Source organism: Manacus vitellinus, unplaced genomic scaffold, assembly GCF_001715985.3.
Source record: "Manacus vitellinus isolate BGI_N305 unplaced genomic scaffold, ASM171598v3 scaffold_12_pilon, whole genome shotgun sequence".
NCBI classification, from domain to species: domain Eukaryota; kingdom Metazoa; phylum Chordata; class Aves; order Passeriformes; family Pipridae; genus Manacus; species Manacus vitellinus.
This window is the reverse complement of record NW_021938949.1, coordinates 6,754,750-6,769,219: the sequence shown is the minus strand read 5'-3', so window position 1 is coordinate 6,769,219 and position 14,470 is coordinate 6,754,750.

Genomic DNA, 14,470 nt, shown 5'->3' with positions numbered 1-14,470 from the left:
GAGGATATCAGGAGAATGAGGTGCCAGACCATGGGACTGGACCAGGTGGGGATAACCCCTTTTTCTCGCCCTATTCCACCCCACAGCCCTAAATTTCATCCTCCCCAGCCTCTCCCCATCTGTCTTATGGAGGCACCTCAGTGTCTCCTCAGTTCCATGTGTGCCTGCAGCAGCCATTGGCAGAGGCAAAGGGCACAGCAGCGGGGGGACCCGTCTTTACCCCTCTCATCACTCCAGCACACGTCCAGGAGCAGCTGGACACACGACACACTGTGGACTGAATTTGCAGAGGCACTTTGATCTTCCATTTTTGAGCTCAGTGATTCAATCCCCCACAGAGCAAAGGTAAACGGCTGCGATGCTGCTTCGGCGGACTCGAGGTTTGGAGTCAAACAGCAGTCATTTAACCACACTTTTAAAGCTCCTATCATTTGAATGTCATATGTCAAACTGATGCTACTTCCACTGAAGGCAAATAGCTGTTTATTCCCCTCTCAGCTGGCCAGCAGCCTGACATTCATTACCGAAGCCTTGCAGCTGCCAGGGATTGAAGCTACCTGTAGGAGTGCGTCTATCAAAGCCTTCCACCTCATAAGGGTTATTCCCTCTAATACCGCCCATACATTTTGGCTCAGGCTCCTTTTACAGCTCCTGTAGGTCTGCAGTTGTTTTTCCCTGTGTCTGAACAAGGTCAGGCATTGGTTTTGCCCGTTCCCTCCAAAATTATGTTGCTAGCCCATTTTTCATGGCTTCTCCTGGGTTCAGGCTTGCTGTCACTGTGCACCAGCCCCTGAGGTTTATGATGTGAGTGTTCCTCTGCTTGATCTTACGGCTGTGGACAGCGACCAGCACACAGGACTGTGGCACTGGTGGCCCAGCTGTGGAATCTTGATGCAGCTTCAGCTCTCCTTGAGGCCAACACTGCAAATACTGTTCCTGGGACGTAAGCTCATGCGTGAAATACCTGATATTTTGCAGTTTATTAGGCGCTAAAATGTTCAATTGGCTGCAGAGGAGTTTACAGAATTAAAAAAAAAAAAAAAGGCAACAGAGATGATCAGATTAGTTTGCACTTAGACGTTGCCCTGAACGTCACTGAGCAATTTACACCTGTACGAGGAGTCTGCAGAGTTCTATTGAATCAGACCTGGAGCGTTTTACAGCCACTTTGCACAGACATAAATGATAGCATAAGGTGCAAAGGAAACAGCCAGCCCGACAATTACAGAGCGTCTTCACACGCCTTATTAATCCTCATTACAGCCCTCTGTGCTGAGACTCGGCACCTTCCCTTCCCCGACGAAGGCCAGGGAGGCTGTGAAGCCAATTTAGCCACCTGCCAAACCTGCAGCGTCTGACTGCTGCTATCGACGTGCCCTTGGTCCTGGGGAGCTGGATGCTCCTTGCCAGCACCTGAGATGCATCTTGCTAAATTACAGCGAGGGAGATCTTGTCCTACCAGGCTTCTGAGCAGCATGAGATGTTATGCTCAGCTATATATATATGTCTTTTTGTACACTTTTTCTCTTTTAGCTTACCTCTGTAGGTATCTCAGGAAAGTGGGATGATGTTCATCTAAAAGACCATGAGCCCTCTTCCTTGCCTGTGCTTACACACCCATGAAACAGGTCTGTGTGTGCATGCAGGATCACGAGCCTCAGGACAAGAGGAAATGGGTGAAAAAAAAGGATTATTCAGGTGCTCTTGGAGCAAGAGGCTGGAAGCACTGCCAGCATTTGTCTGAGCCGTGCCTGTGCACTCAGGTTAACGACCCAAAATACAGCTGCCAGCACCACCCTGTATCTACAGGCACATTTCACGAGTGGTGTGATTGTTTGCTGTAGCTCTCACATTTATGGCTGATACTGAAACTCCTTTAAAGAGAGCAGCTATCCACGTGTTTCTCAGCACTCCCAGAGCTCTCACCCCCTTCCCTGCTCAGAGCCCCTTGTTTAAAAGCCAGTGGACCTGAACTTTTCCCACTAAAGATGACAAGAAAGACCTGGAAACTGTTGAGGTAGGCAGGCAGGAGACAGCCTGAATAGTTAGACTGGTTGTACACAGTCACGAGATTAGCTGTCTAATGTCCTTTCTGGGAATCTTATTAATGTTTTCTTATTATTTCATAATAGATATAACCCATGTGCTAGTGCTGGCAGACTGTAATTGGGCCTTGCCAGGGAATTACTCATATTTTTCATTCTTGAAGGAATGAAGAGCGTATTCGGTTATGCTAACGACCTCATTTGTGTGGATTCCATTCACTTGATATGTCTCTCTCATGAAGGATTACAGCCAGAGCGATGATTTCTCACTCAAAGTAAACGCTGAGGTGTCTCACAGCAGATGCTCTCCCCTCCAGATGCTGAACGGGTGCCTCGCTGTGTTTGCCTCTCCTTTGGCAGCTGCAGACTCGCCCAAAGGTGGTTTTTTTTTTCTTTCAAGAACATGTTTTGCTGATGGTGATGCACATCTTTCCCTCTCGATGTCTCGGGGTGCTGCAGGAGACATGGAGCTCTTTGAAATGGAGCAGTGTTATTTATTGCTGCTTTATAAATCCTTTCTGCCTATTTAGTACCCCTTCTTTGGGCCCTGGGCTGTAGTGTCTACCCAAGTTCTTAGCTGAGGGACTTTTTAACTCTCCACAGGGCATAAATGATAGTTTCAGCTACGGAGACCCCTCCTGCCCATACTGACAATTACTCTCCTTTGTGTGTGTATCAAAGCACAGGCAACATACCCTTGTCAATAAACCCCTTTCTAATTCTTTTTTATCCTCCCCAGGGGAGTCCTTAGAGCCCCATGGAACCTCGAGCAGCCCTTTTAATTCCTCACACTTTGGTCCTGGCCGCTGCTTGGGGCCTGTTGTTGCAGCAGCTGTGAAAAAAGCTGTTCCCTAACGGAGCAGAGCCGTGGCTGCTGAATGACACAAAGCTTTACCTGCCCACGGGGACCCTGCTGCTGCTTCTGCAGCGTTATCAAAAATGTTCCCGTGCATTTGTTTGTAAAATGCCTTCATCCAGCCAGGAGAAACGTCCCTTGAAGTCAACTAACAAAATAAATAAATAACAGTCAAAGACAATACGGGGGAGGAAAAAAAAAAAGGTTCTAGAGGGAAATAAGTGATGGATTGAAAGAGATTCGAGGCGGTTGTGTCATACAGCCCTGTGCGTGATGTGACAGGAGAGTCCTCGCTGTGCTGCTTCCTGTCTTCTGCTTTGAATGAAGTCCTGAAAATGCTGATTTAAAAGGGTTGAAGAAACAAAATAAAATAGTCTGATGTGCACTGCGGAGGTTTTTTAGGCCTTCTGAACTTTTTTCGTTATATATCTGCTGGTGGCTGTGTCAAAATAAAGCTCCTCAACCAATAAATGGTGGAGCTACTGAAAGTTTTTTAGTGTTCATGAACAGATCCGAGCAAAGGGAAGAATCATTTCACTTTTCACATATAATAATATCAAACAACAGGAAACTTGACCTGGAATTTGTCTTTGCTTTCAAAAGGCATCCCTCAGCAGCCTGTAGAGAACAGAGGAAAATGCTGATTAATACCACTGTTAATGAAAATAAACACAGGCTAAAATTCTATTGCTTCTCAAAGCATCCAAGGATAGCAACAGATGCAATAAAGCAGAAATCCACTTTGACTGCCAAGGGATAATGTTTCCTACTTTGGACACAAGCCTGGGGGGGGGGTACATCACCCTTAGCAGAGCAGCCTGTAACCTTGAAGATTTCTTATGTTTGAAAAACCATCTCAAACCCAAATGGTCTCAAGGGCAGCTTCCCAGCTCCTGACCTGCATGGCACCTGGGTACTCTTCATGTTCAATGGAAATGTCCATTGGCTTTTTCCATCTGCCTATTTATCTCATCGATTTGACCGAAGAAATTATGGGATTGAAAGGAAATTAATAGTTGCCTGCCCAGCCAGCTCCTTGTTTTGATTCATTCCATTCTTGTCACTTTGAGCGAACTAAATAATTAATTGTGTTACCAAAAATAATTAGGGCTAATATCACACAGATCACACCACCCAGTTCTAGCAATAATGTTGGTAAGAACATCTAAATAACCTGATTTGTAATTATAGTCTGGCTGTTTAGCGACGTACAGGTTTGGGGCTTTCGCTCCAAATTTTGGCCAGCCACATTGATTAAATGAGAACTTTTTATAGCTGGTGTTCAAATTATCAAATACTTACCTAAAGCAATCCCATTGATCAAGTGTATCATTTGTAATACAAATGTTTTTATTAGGAGCTTTTGTTCAAGATAAATGAAGGATCAAATTAACTGGAGATTGGATTGAGTAGAAAATGCTGCAGCTGGATAATTTCGAGCACCGAGGCTGAACATTTCTTTCAGATGATGAGAAGTCATCAACTAAGTCTTAATATAAAATACACACACACAGAGGCACCACTGTATCGATTCCTCTCACTGCTATGGCACATTTTATCAAAATACATTTGGGTTTTGTAAAATAGGCTACAAACTCCTCACCTCACTGTGACCAAAGCAGGCTGAGGTTTTAGTGTGGCCAAAATTAGAGATGCTGTTGAAATACCAACATGCACTAAAACCCTCTTCCCACTTCCTCATTTTTTATGCCCATTCTGCTGCCTCTGTTACCATCCAGCAAAACTCTTTGTGCAGCTCTACTCTTAACCCACACCCCTCCTTTAATCCAGAACAGGGTAATAATTTTCCTCTTTTTAGGAAGGAAAACCACTAGAAGTGAGTCAGCATGAATATTTAACTATTCCAGCATTTGTGGTAGCACAGCAGGGCCTGGATGGGATTGAGAGTTTGTCCATAACCAGCCAGTGGAAAATGACCATGTGAGTGAAATGCTGTTAGTTCATATGTATATATGCATTTTAATACAGCCCAAATTAGGAAAACTATTTGGGATTACATGTTTTTGGCTGTCATGTAAAGCTGTAGATGTTAAGTGGTTGCTTTCTGAAATAACTCTCCCTTCTCTACATCCTGCTCCCAGAGCGACGTGTAAAGTGTTTGCTGATACAGGAATTACAGATGTTGGAGGAGCTGCTATAAACCCTCCCAATATTTACATCTCCTCCTAGAGGTTTCTCCGCAGGCTGACTTCACAGGGAGAGATTTTACAGGCATTCAGGATCCTTTTGAATGTGTCTCCAGAGGAATTTGTAATAATTGGAGGAAATCCCTTGAAGTCCATCAGATAAAATACACAGAGTTAGGAAGGGAGCACAGAGGTCAGTTAGTCCCTATGGACAAACTATTTTTGGCTTATTCAGGGACACAAAGCCAAGTTTCCAGCTCATGCTGAGCACTGGATTCATGAGCACCTCCAGATGCCCACAGCCTCAGCCCAGTTTTGCCTGGCTTACATGATGAAAATACATGTAATTCTCCTAAAACTGCTGGGTTTCTTCTGAATTTCAGGTAGAGAGGGAAATTCAGCTCTTATACCTGGACCTGACCACTCCTAATGCCCATTCCCAGTGCTCCTTTGAGGTGTCAGGCTGGTGGCAGCACAGCTTTTAGGGAGAATTATTACTTTATTCATTGCTTCAGTGAAAAAAGTAATGGGCCCAGGTGGAATTACAGGTGGCAATAAAAAACAAGAGACTTGTTTTTCTCCGATATCATTTGTGGCCACTTCAACTATAAGTATATATATATATTTATATAACAATGCAAGTGCTATATGTATGTAACGTGTATATATGACAGCTATGCAAAGAATTAACACCTACGTAGAGTGGTTGTGTTACATCTATATAGATTAGTTATGTTACATCTATAGTTTGGAGCTGCAATCTCTGGGTTGTTCTTCAGGCCTTGTATTTTGCTTTTATGCTGTGGCAATAATAGCTTTTTGGCTATTATTTTGGTTGTGGCCAATAACAGCTTATTGCCCACGTCGTAAGATTTAAAACCTGTGACCATTGCATTTGCTGAAGGAGACTTAAACCTCCCTTTGGAAAACTGTAAGGTATGTGCAAGGTGTGTTTTCTCCAGAAGAGCTACAGCCCTTGTAATAAAAACAAGCAAACAATCAAGTTTATGACTTATCTTTAAAGAGATGGGGAGTGAGAGGAAATTAACCCCTCTGTGCTGGAGCCAAGGCTGCAGCACAAGGACGTCACTGCCGTCTGCCCAGGAAAGTGAGGGGTGAAAGCAACAGAAGGTGTTGATAATGTGTAACTGGGTACAAGTCAAGCAACTTCATTTCTGGGGAACCCAGTGACTGAAAGCAGCACTAATGCTGATTAATCCCCCTCCATCTTTTTGTCTCCTAATTTTTCCCCACTCTGAGCTCTTTCTTCCTTCCAGCTGATTTCTGCTGTGTGTGTTTGTCAAGGCACCTCATGCTCCCCGCACAGAATACATGTAAAATCCTGCCTTTCCTGGCCTGTGTTACGGTTTATATCACTGTGTTTATCTCTGCTAATTCTAAAACAACCTAAGTAATTAATTTAATTACAACTTTAGTAATTTACCAGAAGAAAATCTAGATTTTTCATCAGGCTTTTGGGGTTGTTTTTGTTTCAGGTGAGATTTTGCAGCATTGCATCCCCGTTTGGTTCCCAGGGCTGGTCTCAGAGACAGGATCTGATGGGATATCTGCAGTCTCCCACCTTGTTTCTCAGTCTGGTCTCAGGTACAAGGGAAGTCCCATAAACTCAAAGAGAAGGTGAGTTCATGCTCCTTATAATTGTCTCGATTTCAGGAAAGGTGACCCAGATTGATTTCATCAGGAATTATGAGTTTGTCTTAGTAGATAATGTGATTTCAGGGGAGAAAAGCATGTTTAGGCTCAGAACTGACTCATGTTTGTCCACACAAACATTACAACAGCTCTTTGACTCTTTTCTGTGTTGGGAAATCCCAGTTAAACATGTCCTGCCTCTGTCTCCAGCATCTCCTGGAAAAGCCATGGAAGTGAGTCATGGGTTGCTTCATCCACCAAGACTGTTAGTGACTGCTGCTGTTGCAAACAGAGATTTCCCCATCTGGGGCAGCAGCTGGGCTGCTGGGTGTGGGTAGAACTGCCTGTGAAAGCAGAGGATGTCTGGGAGACAGGCTGATACAACACAGTCCCAGGCAGGAATGAAGCTGAGGATGGAGTTTGGCAGGGAAAGCTGAAAAGGAGAAAGTGTGCAGAAACTGCAGGAACTGATTTTTATCATGTTGTTTTCAAAAGGAGGGTGATATTTCTGGGGAAAGTGCCAGGATTTTCAGTACCTGGTTTTCTTTTCTGTTAGACAGGGCTGCCCAGTGGGCACAGTGGTGAGGTTTAATTGACTGGTTTTGAGAAAAAGTGTTCCCAGTTGCCAAAGAGGTCAGGCTGGATATGCTGGATAACAGCAGGCACTGCTCATCATCTGTGTTCACATGCAATAAGAATAATAATAGGAGAGCTAACAGCAGTTCCCCTTAGGATGGAACAATAAAAAAAATATGTGTTTTGGGACAAAATGTTTCTGACTTCTACCTGAGGTTATGGACAAGAGCTCCACCTGGTCAAAGAAACACAGTAAAACCATGGTCAACTGGTGTCAAGGAGGGGGTTGGGAGGGGGGAAAGCCTTTAGTTGCCCAAGAGGTTGTAAACTCTTGCACAGAGGAGCAGCATCTCAGAGGACTGAAGTCCCCCCAGTTTGTGTGGGAGGCAAAAGGACTTCACACTTGGTCCTTGCTGTCACGAGAAGCATCAGCTCAGTGCTGCTGAGGGTGATTTTACATCTGACTTCAGCTGGGGCAGGCTCAGGGATTTCCTCACTAAGCACCCACTTCGTCTGCTTTACTGAAAAAGTGTGCAAAGATTAAACATGACAAGGAATCTGTTTCCAAGACACTGATATTTTGGATGGATTAGAAAGTGTAAGTACCTTCCTTTCCCTGGAGACTGAGGCAGGCTGTCTCCTTCTCCGTGCTGGCCAGTACCGAGGAGCAGAACAGAAAATGGTATCACAACTGTCATGGCTTTTGGGATTTATTCCTCTGCTTTCCCTACAGACACCTTCAGTTCAAACTCCAATCCAAAACAAGTTCATCAGGTGTCATCTTCAGGATATCCATCTGCACCCCGGCAGTGTGAGTGTGAGAAATGACTCGTCGGGCAAAACTACAGCTGGCGTTTGCCTGTTCTGATCCATCTCCTGTCAGCACTCACACCCCTGTTGACAAGCTGAATTTCACCTTGATTTCTTCTTCCAGATAACACAGATTAACTGGGAGCTGTGTCATTTTTTTGTTTGCTTTGAAAGCCTGCAGAAGGAGTGATCTGACAGAGGATATACAGATGTTTGTCTGAGGAAATCCTGCCCACCTAGTCAGTGATTCAGCCCAGTGTGTTGCTGAGACACCAGAGGTACCAGTGACTCCTGTAAGACTTCGAGCACAGCAAATGTTAAAACACTTGTGTTATTATGCTGGTTTAATGCTATTTTCGTGTCTCCCCACCAGCATCTCCCCCAGGTTTACTGTCTCCATCTTCTCGCATTCAGCATGGCAAGGTTGGCTGAGATATTTCTTGAAGTGACTCCAGGAGGTCCCTGAGCATCTCTGTGGCTTTGTGTGCAAGGCAAGGACAGTCAGCCCCCATCTCAGGCAGGCAGGAGCAGAGCTGGTGGCTTCACATCCTGGAACAAAGCCATTTGTATTGTGCTGTATGCATTCATCAGTGAGGAGAGATCATCCCCCCTCACTCTATCCAGAGAAAGAGACGTAGGGAATGGAGGCTGTGATGAGATAAATGGTTTTTATGAGGTATAGACATTTTTAATTAGCTTCTGCAGACACTACCACACTGCTAATGAGCCCTTGCCAAGTTTCCTGTGATTCCTCTTTACTTTTTGTAACTCTGTAATAGTAACAATATAATCATTTTCTATAATAACCATGATAAAACCCAGATAATCCTTCTATAACTCCAGCATTAGCTTCGTCTAATTAAATCAGTTGGTGAAACATTCTCGGCCTAGGGATGGATAAATACAGCACAGCTCTGCTGCCTGATGAAAGGTATTCCCCATATCCTCCTGCCCCCAAAACAGTACAAATCCAGTGCAAGACAGGAATAGGGTTAAAAAGGCAAATGGTTGTGTTTGGATCTCAAATTACCCCATTGTTGCCAAAGCAGAGGTCAGAATGATACTGAAGCAGTAAATTTGGTCCCAAGGGAAGAGCCTTAACTGTGTTAGGTGGGCTGGTGGGCAGGCAGACCCCAAAGCAGGGAGCAGTTCCCAGATGGGTGGGGAGGTGTGAGAAGGGATGAGGGAAAGAAACATCACAGGAGACCTGCATTCATCTGTCCTTTGGAAGAAGGGGGGGTGTTTCTCAACGGTGCTGAGAAATGCAATTTAGGCAAATAGCTGGCAGCTCCCATGAGGAGTTTATCCAGCTTGTTTGTCTTCCACTGCTCTGCTCTGATTGATGTACCCCAGGTGGTGTCATACCTGCTTATTCTTTTCTTCTTTTTCTTTTAGTTTGGAGACAAGTTCTTCCATAATTACTCCTCTTTTAAGAATTTCACATGCAAAAGCACACACACATTGCACAGGAAGAGCCTCTCTGCACTTGAGCTGGGTGAATAACTGCAGACCCGCTGCCCTCCCTCCAGGATCCTGGGGATGGGGATCCTTTCATGATGCTGCCTGTAGATGAGAACCTTGCTTCTTACTTTCCTTACTCATCTTTATGCCCACAGAGTTTATTGTCAAGTGCAAGAAACTTACCCCTGGGCAGAGAAAGGCAGCAGCCACCCCCAGCAGTGCCACAGGCTGATTCCTGCCAGGATTCCTGAGTGGAGCTGTTGGAGAGCGAAGCCGTCCCGGGCAGTCCTGCCACACTTCATCATCCCACAATTTCCCAGTCAAATGAGATGGGGAGATAAACAGAGGTGAGTGAGCTTCCAAAATCATAATCCCACATTTCTAGGGTAGCAATTAATGCTACAACACGGACCAATTAATGAGGCAACTCCCAGCTCGGGACAGTGCAGCGGAGGAAGGTGAACTTGTAAAACAAACCCAGTCTCACTCACTGACAGCCTCACGTGTTCTCAAGCACCAGGATGTGTCTGTAGGTGGTTCAGGGTTATTTGTGATGACACATAGGACAAGGGGTGCTGGCTGCTGCCTCCTCCTTGCACTCCCCATGGGCCAGTGACCTTCTGCAGGGTTTTCAATGAGCATTTTGTACCCATTAGAAGCTGACAGTGATAGGGATGTTTTGTCTCTCCACCTTCTCCTACACCTCCACACGAGTCATTAAGCAACACTTCAACTCCTCTGCTTTGTGTCTCTGTCCCTTGTCACCTGTAATGGCTTCATTCATCAGTCTGCCCTTTCTTTTGGCTGTGTTTCAGTGTGTACTGTGGGTTTTTTGGTCTGAGTGGTGTGGTGCACTGATCTCTATGACCTGCCAGCACAAGGAACAGTAGCACAAGACAGTCTTTCATACCTTCTTCTTCCAGCTTTTCTTCTTTGCTTTGTGCTTCCACACCCAGACTTTCCTTGCTCTACTGTGACCTCCTCACCTCTGAGCATCTTCCCAGTGCCTTTGATTTAGTAACAGACCACCAGAAGAGCTTTAGAGGTTTTGGAGAGGATGTTCACATTCACCATTTTAAGGAAAGGACTAAGGAAAGGACATTCATGCAGAAGACAGTGAAATGTGTTGTGAAATGGATACAATGCCCTGAGAATGAAACTCCATTAAGAGACAGGAAAATTCCAACCTCACCAGCAAACCCTGACAGCGTTTGGACGTGTTCTGGTTCGTAGAACATCCAGATTTTACTGTTTGCAAATTGGGCTCTTAACTGAACCAGGTGCTGAACAAGTGCTTTCCACAGGTCACTGAGTCCAACTTTATTCTAAATAGCTCCAGCCCCAGGCCAAATTCACTCCTGAAATAAATGGACTCATCTCTCCCTTACAAAGCCACATGCCCTGGCATGGTGCATCTCCTGCAGTAGCCTGAGGCATCAGGAACCACACAGCAGGCTGGTTCCTCCGGCAGCTCTCCTGCAGGCACTGCGGCCACGCGCCGGCCCCGTGCAGGGTTACTGCCTTTCTGCTCCAGTTACTGCCTCAGTCTGTGAGAGCCTGCAGTGACAATGTGGTACTCGTGTTAAGGAGAGGGGAAAGGACAAGGGAAGCTGTCCTGGTTTAGCTGGGATAGAGTTAGTTTTCTTCCTAGTAGCTGGTACAGTGCTGTGCTTTGGGTTCAGCATGAGGATAACGTTGATGACACGCTGATGGCTTGGTTGTGGCTGAGCAGAACTCGCCCAGAGTCAAGGACTTTCAGTGCCTCATGCTCTGCCAGTGACAAGGTGCACAAAAAGTGGGAGGGAGAATGGCCAGGAGACCTGACCCAAACTGGCCAAAGGGATATTCCTACCACAGGGCATCACACTCAGTGTATAAACTGGGGGAGTTGGCTGGGAGTCACCAGTCACTGCTCAGGGACCATCAGTGGTTCCTCTTGCTGCTCAGAGGAAAAAAATAAAACATCAAAATTAAGTTGTTACTTCCTCCTTGCCCTGACAAAGGGGTGGCTGGGGTTACTCACTTTCCCAGTGCCCATTCTGAAGTGCTGGTCTCACATGCAGGCTGTCAGATCCAAACATGCTGTGGGAAAAAGGGTAGGAAAGATAACAAAACTTTTGTGTATAAGGCCTGAAATGGGCTTTTAGAATCTTCTGCTTCCTATCCAGGCACCAAACTTCAAGACACTCAAACCTCGACTAGGCAGGCCCTAAACTGTCAGGCAGTAATTTCCTCCTGCTGAGGATGGAAGAGGTTCTCCTGCATTGCCAGCATGGCTGGGTGAGGACAGACTGACCAGCCTCACCTGGGCTCTACACCCCACCCATGGGCCTAGAGCCCATTTAAGCTCATCCTGGTTCACTAGTCCTCTCCTGAGCTCAGCTGGAGATGTGCAAGTCTCCAGTGGCAGTGCAGCCATGCCTGACAATGGACCCTCATCATCCACCTCAGAAATGTGGCCTGGTAAGGCTTTGTTTTGCTGAAGTATTGACCTGGTGGGTTTGTGACTCGTGCTAAGTGTGAGCTTGTTGCAAGGGCTGCAGAGGGGCTGAGTGTCCAGGGAGGGATGGGGACAGCCCTGCCCCTGCCATCTGTGTCCCCTGCCCAGCCACAGCCCATGCCTGAGCACCTGCCCTGTGGTTGGGATAAGCTTTTCTCAGCTGCACAGGCTTCACACAGAACTGTGATTACATCAAAAACTCCATTCCTTCAGGAAATGATGCTTTTGGTTGTGAACAAGCGTGGGACCCTGTTGCCCCCAGGCAGGGGCACAGGAAGCAGTGCTTTTCCCTTCTTGCTGACAGAGATTCATCCTTTCCTATTTACTTCTGAACGTTTTTCATTGGCATGTTCTTATGATGCTTTAGGGCTGGAAACATCAGGAATATAAATCAGAGCTTGTCATTCACGGGCATCACATTTATTTTACATTAATATATGCTTTCTGTTAAAATATCACAAATTCAGTTGTGAATCTTGGCTGTTACCTGAATTTTATTGAGATCTTTTCCTTTCCCTTATATTTATGCACATGAAATGCTGTGTTTGATGATGAAGTGGTTTCTGACTGAAGGGATCAGGATGTTTGGGAAGTCACAGACTCCATGGCCTCTGTGCTCTGACTTAGCAATTTTGTTGCCTCTGTTCCCCTGGGTTTTACCTCTTTTCCTGCTGGTGAAGGTAGTGAGGGAGCACAGAAACATCTTCTCTATTTCTCTTTATTGGCTAATACAAGACTGCATCTCGCCCAGGGGGTGAGTCCAGTATTGCCCTTAGACTGAAAATACAGGGAATAAAAAAATAATATAAAAGGTGTCTGTAGTTCTGGAAAGATTTGAGGATTTCTCTGGGGAGACTGAGAGTGGGGAGTCCTCCCCTGCCACCGCCAGCGTCGGTCAGCTGTGAAATGCTTCTGAGAGAAGGCATAGAGAGGGACAGTTCTTGTTATCCCAGGCTGTCTGGTAGGAATCAGGAGGGAGGTGTGTACCAAATGATATTTTTCAGCTGTGAGCCTCCAGCTGCATGACATTTCCAATTATCCAAGCACATACATATGGATGTGCAGACCCCGCTCTGCTGAGACGGAGCCTGCCTGGCTCTGCTGCCACCCCCATCCCACAGATGGGCACGGGCAGCTCGGAAAGCCTGATGGAAGGGAGAGTCAAACTTTGTCCTTGAGATCTCCATACGCTCTCAGGACACTCGGCAGTGTTTTGGAATGTGGTGCAAAGCCTGGATGAGAGCAGAGGCACTCGTTTCCTACAGAGCTTTTTCTCCCTCGATGTTTCAGCTCAGGTCTGTGGGCAATTAACTGAATCCCAGGCAGACAAGTTTGGGCATCCTGCAGGATCAGTGATGGGTTTCCTGCAGGGCATGAGCCAGGATGCTCTTGTTTCTCCGAAGGGTTATTAATGACTGGGATTATCCATCGGCTGCAGTAAAAGCTGTTACACCCACACAGCTTCCATGAGTCAGATCCCAGACAGCCAACACAGGCTGCAGTCGGAGAACACAGAGGTGAGGAAGTGACCCATCCTGCTGATCAACACCTGTTGGCAACAGGAAGGTGGAAGAGGAGGTTTAAAGGATGTTCTCCCAAAAATTCAGGATTTGGGCTTTATAAACTTTACAAGAAGAGTTGCTGATCAGATATGAAAAATAGATTGGATATTTCTTTCTGTAAGCTCCATTTATACTCATTAGAGTGCTACAAGTAATAATACCAGGAAATAGATTTGCAGGCAGAAGTATGATTTTTAACTTAAGGGTGTTCATTTAATTTCAGCTCTTGTCTCCTAGATGTGCCTCCTCCTAATGCTCTAAATAGCTCTTCTGCCTCTTTGATGTTTACACCCTTCAAATGCATAAAGACAGTTCTCTACAATTCCTCATTTTGCCAAGCAATACATACTTAGTGCTTTTCATCTCTCTCCATAAATCAATCCCTTTCCTCCAACAGGAGCTAGAATAGAATTTTTTCCCTTATTAGATTTGTACTGAGAATTTCTTTTCAGAAAACAGATAAATGATACAAGGTTTTTTTTTCATGACAAAGCATCCTATCATATATTATTAGCAAACACTTCCACAGTAGAACAGGAATAAAAATAGAAAGTGGGCTATAAAAAAGAATGTATAGCAGGATAGCATCTAATCTCGCAGTATGGTGCTAAAAGTGGAGCATTTCCTTCACATTTCTTTGCAGATCTTCAAGGAACGATCCAGGAGGCCTCAGAAATGCTTAGCATCTCTTACTTAAGGTTTTCGTTAAATTCTGTGTGATCCTTGACACTGAGTTAATGAATTTTCTCCTTATTCAAAAAGCCCACCCACTGCTTGTGGTGTGTTTGAAGCTTCAGATCCTTTCTGCCAGCTCAGCTGCTGCTCCCTGCCTCGCTGTCCCTCTTCCCAGCCTCTCAGCA